We start from the raw sequence: 12,662 nt of genomic DNA on the forward strand, positions 1-12,662 counted from the left end.
TGCATATAATATTTATGTGAAATGGTTCAATAAGTTATCTGGCACACCCCAAAATACCCTCAATTAAAATCAAACATGTATTAGGAATATTTCATAATACATAGGTTTTATTTTTTCCTCTATGATCATTATCTCTTCTTGGAGAAATGACTTCTAATAAAGATATTCCTGTAGCCTCAGGATATTTGTACGTTATGGAAATAACAGCCTCAAGAGTTCTCCCTCTTATATCCATAACACATTTGTCAACCATCCCTAGGGCCTTTCACACACTGGTCAGCTACACACAGAGATCATTATGAAAACTTCACGTAGTTCTGCAGTATAACTTTGTGATCCTTCAGAGCTATTATATCTTCTAAGACTGTGCTTTATTGAAAGCTTCAGGGGAAAAAAAATTGTCTTTCCAGACCCAGAACTTGAAATGACAGTGAACTCAAGAGAACAAGGTTATCAAAACAGGAGTTCTGTGTCATGGCTTCTGTTTATCTACAGGAACATGGGCAAGGTGAAAGAGGTTGTTGTTATTTTGAAAGTATTGTATTATGTGCAAGAGGAATTCTTATCAGTATAGATTATTTTTGTTTCCAGTTCTAAGTGTTGATCTTATTTTTGATATCATCACTGACCTTTGACAGTTATTAGCTTATAGATGATTACTGGAAAATATTTCCTAAACTCATACATCCGTGAGGTTATTGGGAATATTTGGCTATGTGTTTTCTTTCAAGCAGGGGGAGGAGAGGAGGTAGAAATTATGAGAAAGGAAATACAGACAGGCATCATATCCATCTCAATACGCCATCTTGCTTTCTAGGTACCGTGTTTAGGTTTTCTACTGTTTTGTATTTAATATATTTAGCTTTTCTCAAATTTTAGTGTTTGAAAAATCCCTTTGTTCTTCTGTATACAAGTGGAATACTGTATATGTGCTGCCGAAGCGAGCACTCCAGTGGAATACTGTAGTATTGTCTTGATGAGAATTGTTGCTTCTATTTTAGGTATGGTACAAGTAAAATATGAATAGACTTTATGATTTTTATATAAGATACAATGATATAAAAATAAGTTTTAAGGATATCATCCTTAGAGAAAAGTGAAACCACATTATTGGGATGTTTATTGGGGTAGTTCTCTCCCTTTCTGTACATCATTTAGAAGTTTCTATATCTCAATTAATTCAAGGGCTTATTTTATTCATTCATAGTATAAATTATAACCAAAACAAAAGATAAAGCTAAATGCAACAGCTATTTTATGAGTGATGGTTATCAAACTCTTCTTTTCACTGCAGCATAACAAAAGAAAACAAGATGGTTAGCAGAATTTAGGTATTACAAATCAGACAACACAATGTGGGTCAAGAGAATGCAGGATTTGTTTGAATTTCACAATCCTAGGTTGGAAATAAAATGTTTAGTTATTGTTCAGGTTGTGTCAAACAGCCAGTTTTACCTCTTTGAATCTTCCATGGCTTTTCTCCAAAAGTGACCTATTAACTTTAAACTTTGGGTGCATTATTTGCTGTACTATATTTAAAATGTGCAGCACCAAGTTTCACAGTTCAGTATTTGTTCTAAAACATTTTCTCCTCTTTTCAATTATGAAATTTATAGAATATTTTACACATATGTGTATTTGTGTATATATGTGTGTGATTTGTATATATGTTTGTGTATCTATGTACTTGTGGACATATATCTAAATCTTTTTCAGAATATTTAAACTGACTTCAAGCATGGCATCTCTTTGAAGTTTCTTATTTTATCTTAAAAATCAGTGAGCAATTTGTGTGCAACATATTATTATGCATTTCTTATTATGTATTTCATTTTATTTTAAAATAAAATTGTCTATTCCAAAAGATAGTCAATATTAATTTTGTTGTTTCTTATACTTTTTGTTCACCAAAATATAACCAACCAAACTGGTGCTTATTCCAGTTAAACCACACATTAAGTGATATTTTGAGGATGATTTTTGTAGTTTTTTTAAAAAATAAAGGATGTAAAGGATTAAAGATGTAAAGCTGCTTTGAGAGCCACAAAATTTCTATATACCCCTAATAAAATTTTCCCTTAATTTGCTATAGAATCAGGTTCATAATCATTAAAGAAAGTTAATCTTTTTCATTCGTGCTTTCGTAGATAGATTTGGAAGAAATTTTCTTGTTGTTAAAAGTTTTTCTTTTAATTAGTGCCTATCATAGTCTTGTGACAATATTATCTGTAATAAAGACTTTTATAACTCTTGGTTTATCAACTCTTCACTTTATAGTCTTTCTCCAATCTATATTGGATGATATCAAATGTAGGTGATCCAAGTCAACCTACATGTGTGTCCTAAAGGATAAGTCACATGTTGAGATACAATGAATATTTGTCCTTGAGAAGAGGCTATTTTAGACCTGGTCTGATTTCATGATTGGTCCAAGCTTATTGATAGGGATCATCATTATATATATATATATATACATTTGTTTGTTAGGAATCTAAAAGCTACCGTATTTAATCATACTATTAGCCCTTGTACTCATGGAGTCAGTTTGCTGGAACACATAAACGTATCAGCTTTCTTTGAAGATAGTGAACCTGATTCTATAACAGTTTAAGGAAAATTTTATGAGAAGCCTGTAGAGATCTGAAGAATTACCCTCTGGAAGCACATGAACTCATGGCAGAATAAAGACAGTCTTCAGGGAGACCTCCACAGCAGTTACAATTATTGCTTCAAGTTGTGCATTTTCATAACATTGTCAGTATTGGCCAATAAATCAGCAAAACTACCAGTCACAACATGCCCTTGGCAAAAGAGGATGCAGCATAATTACAAAGGAGAATGTTTTAGGGAAAAGTCTCCAGAGTCCTATGTGCTGACGGCCTCAGGGTGATTCCCTGCTGTCCTGTGATTTGATCACAGTCATGTCCAGTCTGGCTCATGTATGCCTACAGGCTTCCCTGAAGTTCTCCTTATCCGTGAACCAGATTCTGAAATGTTTATACCTCAATATAAAACAAAAGCTACATATGTCCATTTATGAAAAGAGTGCTTACAATGAAAACATTGAAGAACACACATGTTTCCTCTAGAAACCTCACATGCTACTAGATTTCCACAGGTTTGGTTGAGCTAATCATTTAATATATTATTACTTAAATGTTGTGTGAGTTTTAGCTAGCTACCTATCAGCAATTTTACTTGAAAATAATGCTAATACTGGCAGTACATGAGCCTTTGATTTAAAAGATGATTGCAGAGCTGTAGCATTCACCTAGGGTATCACATGTCTACCAAAAGCAGTTTTCCTTTAAGAAAGTGCATTTGTTTTTCCAGATTGGCTAAAGTCTGAGTAATCTTGGAGTTCTGAATATGTTAGGTGACAGGATCTTCACTGTTACTCCGAGTAGCAGTCATATGAAGTCTAGAGGGGTCTATGTCTCACAAATATGCGAGTACCAGACCTCCACATTTATAATTCACCGAATTCTCATTTTGGTACCCAGTATGAACAAGACACAGACTCAGGTCTCCAAAATATCACACCCTAGGTCAGGGTCACAGACATTAGATACTAGAGCACAGGCACACACAGTAGTGCAGTTTTCTCTTATGAAGTCAGGAAACAACTTCACACAAAACAAGTTCTGTCCTAAGGGAAAAATGAGATTTTACTGAGTGCAGAAGGTGAGGAAAGTCATTCTGCTGTGAGATCTAAACATGACTATGTTTATTTTCATAAGACGGTGGAAGCATATAAAGCCCATGACACTTACTGTCTCCTTTAAGACTCAAAGTAGTTCAATATTATATATTTTATTTTTCACCAATCTTGTATGAAAAATATTAGATCAAAAGAAGTTAAGTGACTTAGGAGGTGGCCCAAATAATAACTAATTTCTTCCTTTTTAAAAGTATTTGCTAAAAATTAAAAATAAACCTTAATTGGATGCTTATTTCAGAGAAATGCTCATCAAGTTTTTTGGGTTTTTTTCATTATGACTCCACCCAAGAAGCCTTGTCACTGTCTTCCCAGTACATTTCAGAACCTCCGATATATGACACGTCTATTCTGTGCTCTTGGCCTTTGGAGAGCCACAGACGAGAGTAAGAGCTGAGACTTTTCATCATCTTCCACAGAATCAGGCTTTGCCACCTGATATTCACTCCACTGAGAAAACATGCTTTAGAAATATTCTGCTAAATGTCAGAACAATAAAAATGAAAAGGATAGGGTTCCTTTCCTAAGTAACCTTAAGCGCATCAATGGATAAGAAAGAAACGCAAGCAAATAATTTCTGTAGAGAGTAGTGAGTGCAATAAGAAAAAGAGAAAATTGCTAGATAGACTGCCTGACTTTCCTTCATAAACATCCTCACTGCGTTTTTCATAACATACTGCATCAGTATAGCATGTAGTTAAGACTTGAAATATGAGACTTTGACTAGTAGTTTGATGAGTATAGCAGGCATTGCAGACAAATGAGAACAGCATATTGAAAGGCGAAGGAGTTGAAACAACATGGTCCATTTGGATGTCTCAAAACAACCTAGGAGGCAAGAAGTTGGGAAAATGTGGGGACTATGTCATAAACTGCGAGGTTAGACGTTGTCATGGAAACAGTCATGATAAATTTTGTGTTTTAGAAAGACCACTCTGCATTTCACTTTCTGTTCAAGGTACCTGAGGAAAATGGTACATGCTAAACTACTATTACATGTAAAATAAAAAGGTTGTGCCGCATTGGGAACCGGAAAGGATGCTGTGTTAGTTCAGTGTCATTAATATGACAAAATTCCTGAGGTTCAGTGACTTACAAAGAAAAATTTATCACAATATTAGAGTTCTGTTTTAGGTGAGGACCCAATGGCAGATGGCATCCTGACAGGAATGTTTACAAGCTGGAGAGACCATAAGGCAAAACAGGTAGGGTGGCCAGGATGTGACAAGGATTGCTCTTCTATAACAATTCTATCTCAAGAACTGACTCCTAACTCAGAGTCCCTGAAGAAGATCTAAGTTAATCCCTCTGAGGCCATGCCCCCAGGGACAGCTCCCACAGTGATCCACCATCTTGAAGGTTCCCTACCACTTCATTCATTTCATCACCACACTGGGAACCAAGCTTCCAATGTATTAGACCTTGGGTGATACACTCACACCATATCCAAAGCATAGCAGATAACATAAGTAAAGCAGAGATAGTGAACAAATTTTGGAAGACCTGGAAAAATAAGTGGCGTAAAACACAGTTATCACTTGACCTACAAAAATAGCACCATTAGGTATTAGCTATTTGCCCTATTCAGCTCAAGTTGCCATAATAAAACCCCCTATATGGACTAAACAATAAACATTTATTTTTCACAGTTTTGGAGTTAGGAAACTCCAAGGTCAAGGTGCCAGCAGATTTCGTATCTGAAGAGGGCTGCCTTGCACCTTTGTTCTCATACAGTAGCAAGGAGAGGGCTGTAGTCTCTTCCCCTTTTATAAGGGCACCAATACTATCATGAAGGCTCTCCTCTCAAGACCTCATCTATCCTTGCTTACCTCCAAGAACCACCACTTCCAAATATTATCACATGGGGGATTGAGTGGCCAACATATGAATTTAGAGGGGGCACAAACAATAAATACATAGTATTCTGCCCTTGCAACCCCCAAATTCATGTCAAACATTCACAAACAAAACACAGTCATTCCACACTAACAGCCTCAAACTTCTTAACTCATTCCAGCATCAACTTTAAAATTGAAATCTAAAGTCTCATCTAAATGTCGTCTAAATTAGATATGGTTGAGAGTCAAAATATGATTCATCCTGAGGCAAAATTTCTCTCTAGCTGTAAACCTATGAAAGCAGTAAATTATGTGTTTTTGAAATGCAATGCTATGGCAGGCATAGGATAAACATTCCCATTCCCAAAGGGAGAAAGGTGTGCCATTAACACGACCAATCCCATGAGGTCTTTAGACTGAATAGTAATCACATTTGATTCAGTACTTTGCATTTTAGGCCCACTGAGGTAGCAAGATCATCTCCATAATTCACCGAGCCACTCCTCAAGAGATGGTTTTGCTGGGTAAAGGTTGCACTTCCATGGCTCTGGTCAAAAACTGGCAGAGTTGTTGGCCCTGGTGATTTCCGAATGCTTTGGAGCCAGTTTTCTATTTTCTTGAAGAATAGCATAAGTTTGAAGCAGAACACTTTACTGTCGTGTCCTGGAGCATCTAAGAAAATTGACAGCCTTCCTTTATTCAGTCCTGTGTTCATCCCCTTCAGTTCAAACTGGTGGTATATGCACTGGTGTGGCTGCTTATTTGTGTGCTTCACACCCGTACTAGTCTTTCTAACTAATGGTGAGTCTGTCACATACTGAATGCTTTCTCAGTTTTTGCAGTGTGGATAAGCTGAAATTTTTCATTTAGCTTTTTTCCCCATTTCATGTATCGGTAGAAGGTTTGTCATAAAAGGCTTTGATCAAAAGAAATAAGATCCTTCCATATCTATTTTGTCAGGGTTTTTTTTTTATCATGAATGGATGTTGAATTTGTCAAAGGCCTTTTGTGCATCTATTGAGATGATCATGTGATTTTTGTCTTTGCTACTGTTGGTCTGATGTATTACATTTATGGATTTGCAAATGTTGAACCATCCCTGCATCCCTGAAATGAAGACTAGTTGGTCAAGATGTATGATTTTTTTCATGATTTCTTGTGTTGCCTTTGCCAGTATTTTGTTGAGGATTTTTATATCTATGGTCATTGAAGGGGTTGGCCTGTAATTCACTTTTTTGATTGGGTCCTTTTTTGGTTTTGGAATTAGGGTAACGTTAGATTCTCTGAATGACTTTGGGAGTACTCTTTCCCTTTCAATTTCATTAAAGAGTTTGAGAAGTATTGCCATTAGATCTTTTATTTTCTTGTATGTGAGATTGTACACGTGTGTGGTGTGTGCATGCGTGAGTGTGTATGTGTGCACCATATTAGGCATCTATTGTTTTATATAGCATTATCCCCCCAAATTAGCTGCTTACAACAATAAACAAGCTACTTCTGCTTGTTTTTGGGTTTCTTTGCTTGGAATATTGTTTTCTATCCTTTGATTTTTAGTGTATGAGTTTATTGGGGTGTTAAGTGTTTCTTGTATACAATATACCATCAGATTTTGTTTTGATCCATTTTGCCAATTTGCATTTTTTGATTAGGGAATTGAGATCATTCACATTGGGAGTTATTACTGCAAAGTATTGATTTATTCCTGTCATTGCATTGTTTTCCTGTTGCTGATTTTCTTTCCTTGCCTTTTACTTAACTGCCCACCCTATCTAGTAGATTCTTTTGGATCTTTTGGCATTGTTTAGCTTCATTATTCATTTCTTTCTAGGATATCCTAGGGAAATTTTTTTTTTTTCTGGTACCGGGGATCAAACTCGGGACCTTGCACTTGAGTGAAAAGGTTTTGTTATTTTGTTTTGGGGGGTATTTGGTACCAGGATCGAACTTGGGACCTTGTGCTTGCAAGGCAGGTGCCAGAACCACTGAGCTAAATCCCTGGCCCATCCTAGGGAAATTTTTGAATTGCTGATTTGCTGATCATGAATTTCTTTAGGTGCTCTTTATCATGCAAATGTTTTATTTCTTCATTATTTTTGAAAGTTAGTTTTGCAGGATATATCAGCCTAGATTGCAAGTTGTTTCTTTTTTAGAGCTTGAAACACTTCACTCGAGCTCTCCTGGCCTTGGAGTTTTGTGATGAGAAGTCTTCTGTAATTCTAATAGGTTTATGTTTATAAGTAATTCATTGTGTTTCTCTAATAGCTTTTAAGATACTGTTCTTGTGTTGGACTTCTAGAATTTTGAGTATGATGTATAGTGGGGAAGTTCTTTTTTAATTGTGGTTATTTGGTGTTCTGTGTGCCTCACTAGTTTGTATATTAAATTCTTTTCCCATATTTGGAACGTTTTCTGCTATTATTTCTGTAAATAGGCTTTTTTATGTCATTTGTTCTGTCTTCTGATTTTGTACTAATTCCAATCAATCTTCGATTAGTTTCTGTGTGTCATCTGTCAGCTCTGGATCCATATTGCATGTTTGCTTGTTGTTTTTAAGGTATTTCTCATTAATTGGCCACTGACACCCACCTTGTCTTCTAGTTCTGATGCTGTGTCCTTACACTGGTCATATCTGCTCCCTATACCTTTGATAGAATTTTCAATCTCGCGAATTTCTGTTTGGTTCCCTTTTGTGAACTCTGATTCTTTTCTGTACTGGGAATTCATATACTTCTCATATAATTTTATTTATCTCAGCATGCTTTTCATTAGTGTCTTCCATAGACTCACTGATTGTTTTATTAGGTTCATTATCTGTTATATCTTTTTTATATTCATCAAGCACTTTATTGGTCTATTTTTTATCTCTATTATCCTTTCAAATAATTTTGCTGTGAGACTTTTGATTTTCTCTCCTCTACATGCCCCATGGATTAACTTTGCACAAGTTGGAAGTTTGGGAAGGCATTTTGTTGCATTGTCTTTTCATGTTTCTATTTGTGTGTGTGTGTGTGTGTGTGTGTGTGTGTGTGTGTGTGTTGAGGCCAGTGATTGATTATAGTGGAAGGCTTTTGTTGCTAGACCTCTCTAGTTAATGTCTGCTTTTCAGTGATGCCCTCTGGGTATGACTAACTATAGCTTTTTTCCTCTGTCCCAGGATTCAACCACCTCAATTAATTTGGGTAGGGAGGCTACATTGTATTTGGCCCAATACTGCATTTTCTGGGAATGGGCCATAGTAATGTTAATGACAGAAAGGCAGTCCTGATACTGGCATTCAGAGAAAGTCAATTTACAGCAATAACTAAATCACCTTGGCTATAGTAATAAAATCAGCAACTATAATAGCATCAAAGAAAAATGGGATACTGACATACTTAGAGAACAAATAATGTGCTGCCCTTAGCCCTAGAAAAGTGATCTATAATTACAGAATAAACAAATCAAGGCAAATCAAATATTGACCTACAGTAAATATCTACTAAATTGAACAACTTTACCTCCACTAACAATAGAACAGTATTCAACACTAATAGCATAGAGTTAACTATGTAAAGATTCATAAAACTGCTTGTACTATTAAAAATGGGGGAACCAGAGAATGAGAAAAGTAAAATTTGAATTATTAGTCAATGGAAAATGGGAAGGTGAAAGAAGAAGTGGAATATGAAATCCTATTATTGAGTAAAAGGAAATTAATAGTATTAGATAATAGTAACCGAAAAAAATAAAGAGTAAAGGAGAAAAAAAATAAGAAAAAAAATTGAAAGGAAGGAAAAAAAGCAAGAGAGAGAAAGATAGTCAGACATACTAAGCCCAAAGAACCAATGATGGAAAAAGCAAGAGAAAAAAATAAATGAGTCCATTAAAAAAAGTTCTCTGTGCTTTTGAATGAGTGGTTTCTTTCCAGTATCTGCAGTGTTGAAAACAAGTAAATCATGATTTTCCCCCTGGGCTTTCTTGGTACCAATGCTGCGAGCCAGATCTATTATTTCTCCCTGGAGCTGTCTGCTCTCTCAGGCTTGCTTTCTCTCTCAGGTCATTGGGCTCATTCACAATCAGGTTGGTAGGTTGGTTTGTGCCTCTGTTGCTCATTCTCAAGGGGAAGCAAAACACTAATGGGCTTTGAATTCGTGGGTAGCTGCATCTAGGGGCATAATCACAAGGCACAGAGTCAGCCTGGGGCAAGCACTGCCCAGGTTTGGGCTCCTCCTCTGTCTGCATAGGCACCGGGGAAAGCCTCCATCCTCATCGGGCACCTAGCTTGGGCTCTTCCTCCATCAGCACAGGGCACCAAGGGCTACCATGTTAGGTTTTGTTATTAGTATGCACTTAAAATATTTTTATAGGTTATATCTATTACCAAGTTGCAAAGATATTTCAACATTTTTTTCAGTATTTGTTACAGAAACACCCCACTTCTCATAACAAATTTCTATCAGTCTTCTTGGGCTACCATAGCAAATACTATAGATTGGGTTCCATAAACAAAGGGTACCTACGTTTTATTCATGAATCCGGAGGTCAGGGTGGCAGCAGAGTTGGGCTCTGGTTAGGGCTTCCTTCCTGGCTTGTAGTTGATGACCTTTTTCTTGTATCCCCACCTGGTCTTTTCTCGATGTGTGGTCAGCCTGAGATCCTTCTTTCTCTCTTTATAGCAACTTATAAGTACCACACTCTCATGATTTGATCTAAACCTAATTACCCCTCAAAGTTGCCATCTCCAAATGGTATCACATAAGAGATTGAGGCTTTAACATCCATTTAACGTAGGAATTTTAAGGGGATACAAACGTCCTTCCATTGCACTAATATTTAATGAGTAAAGCTTAGAAGATGTAGTAAAAGCCAGAGGTAATAAGATCCTTCTCAAGGAAGGGCTTTTGTTATGTTTTTATTTTAAACGTCTCTTTGTATTAGGTCATAGCAGTGTTAACAATGTTCAGGAATTTAACTATGGTCTTTCAATATCACATTTCTTCCTGAACGGTCTTACCATAATACTTTAGAAATCTACTTTTAGTTACATATGAAATACCATTGATCAACTACAAGTCATGTTATTCTACATATGTTAAGAGTTTATAATGTGACAAGCATTGGGGTAATTGTTTTATGGACATTATTTAATCTATCCAGTATTTCTATGAGATTATTGCTATTATGCCCACCTTATACAGGAAACAACAACTAAGGATTAGATAGTACCTGTAATTATTAAGTGATTGAATCTGAAATCGTGCCTTTATAATTCTAGCCGTTTAATTCCTGCTATTGTGTTGAACATATTATTGTTTTCTAATAACATCCTTATGACATTTAAAAGATAATTTTCTGTGTAAAAGTTCATGCTATTTCTAATATTGAGATCATTTTTCAGCTTATCTTTCATTAAGCTAGCATTAAAGACTATCCCTGACTAATGGGTAATACATATTTTTCCAAGGAATAGAAAAATGAAAAGATTACTATTTTTTGTCTGACTATTATGAACCACCTTGTACTGGGCTCCTTCTCTCCTGGATCCTTTCATATAATTTGTTCCTTGCCTTGTTTGGTCACACTGGCATCCTCACATGTCAGAAGAGGAACCTGAGACTTGAAGATTTATAGTTCTGCCTTCTTGTATATAATAGTATTTATATTTATAAAAGAAAAAAACGTCTCCTTTCAGCACCAACAGTTTCATAAAGTGAATCATTTGTGGATTAGATTACAATGCCAGAAGCAGGATCCCAGGAGACAGTGTCAAAGGTGAGACCCTGAAGCAATCTTAAATTCCAAATTAAGTGCTAGAAACAAAAACATGATTTGCTTGTCTTTATAAATAGGAAAAAACAGTGCTTTAGATGATGTTAAAAGCCAAATAATCCAAGATCCAAGAATATTTTCATACTTGATTTTTAAAGCCTTTAGGTGGGTGTTTGCATCAAAAGAGTGCATGTGCTTGTATATGAATGCTTAAGCGGCAAATATTCTGAAATTTACTTTTAAGGAAGAATTTGCCAAGAGATGTTAGATTCATATTTTATTTTTTATATTTCACACTGTATATTCTGCAAATAAGGACTGCTATTCATTTTCTCTTCCTAAAAATTGTTATACAGAATGTGATTTACCATATCGATGTGCATGTTTATAATGAAATATTTCAAATCATTTTATGTTAACAAGTCCATATTTATATTTCTATTTAAATCTATATATAAAATTAAATTCCAGACAGATTCAAGACCTAAACTGAAATACAGCACTCAAAAACAATAAGATTAAAGTAGTAGAAGAAAATAGAGGCTATGATGTTTCATCTCCTTTAAGCAGAGGCCTTAAGTACCATTAGAAACTAATTTGCATTCTGAGGCAAACTAAAGGTATATTTCTCAAGATTTTTGCTGCCTTCTTTAGCAGTATTTGATAGATCTTTTATACATTTGCAATAGATACAAATAAACCAGATTACAAATCCTTTTTAAAATCTTAAACCATGTACCAACTTTTTGGTTGAAATTGTGTAGGAAAAGTTAAATTCCATTCTCTTAACCAATATGAGTATATTTCCGTAAGCATAGTTATGTTGAAATAAAGTTGTGAAAATAAAAAAAACGAATTTGCAAATTGGGAAACTGTCTTAGTACAGTATGTGTTGAGTTAACCATCACTGAGTAACTTATAATGAACACACATGTATCGGCTCATGGTTCTGAAGATTGAGAAGTCCAAGATAAAGGAGCCAGAATATAGCAAGAAAGTTCTTGTGTAATTCTGTAACAAGAGCAGAGAGAAACTAAGAGAGAGAGAGAAAGGGGGCCAAACTATTTGCTGTGTAAGGAACCTACTGTAGCAAAAATGAACCCACTTCCATTATAATTCCTTCAATTCATTTATTCTACCCTGATGACCTAAGTACTTTTCATTAGGTCACACATTTCAACAGTGTTGCATCAGGGACTAGTTTCTAATATATGCTTTTTATGGAACAGTAATTATAAGCAGAGAATAAACCTGGAAATATGTCTGCAAAGATCTATTTGAATCATGAATGATAAAGTTAATGCCTCTAATATGCAAACAACGCAATTACCTAATGCTGATGTCAGAAAACACTGAAT

At 35.4% G+C, this 12,662-nt stretch overlaps 1 protein-coding gene across 3 annotated transcripts in view; it reads left to right on the forward strand.

Moving 5' to 3' along the window:
* Pdzrn4 (PDZ domain containing ring finger 4) overlaps positions 1-12,662 on the forward strand; it is a 390,589-nt gene that overhangs the window by 90,764 nt on the left and 287,163 nt on the right. The window lies entirely within an intron of this gene.

Source organism: Heterocephalus glaber, unplaced genomic scaffold, assembly GCF_053883595.1.
Source record: "Heterocephalus glaber isolate CG9 unplaced genomic scaffold, H.glaber_assembly_v1.0 deba00001733, whole genome shotgun sequence".
Lineage (NCBI taxonomy): Eukaryota > Metazoa > Chordata > Mammalia > Rodentia > Bathyergidae > Heterocephalus > Heterocephalus glaber.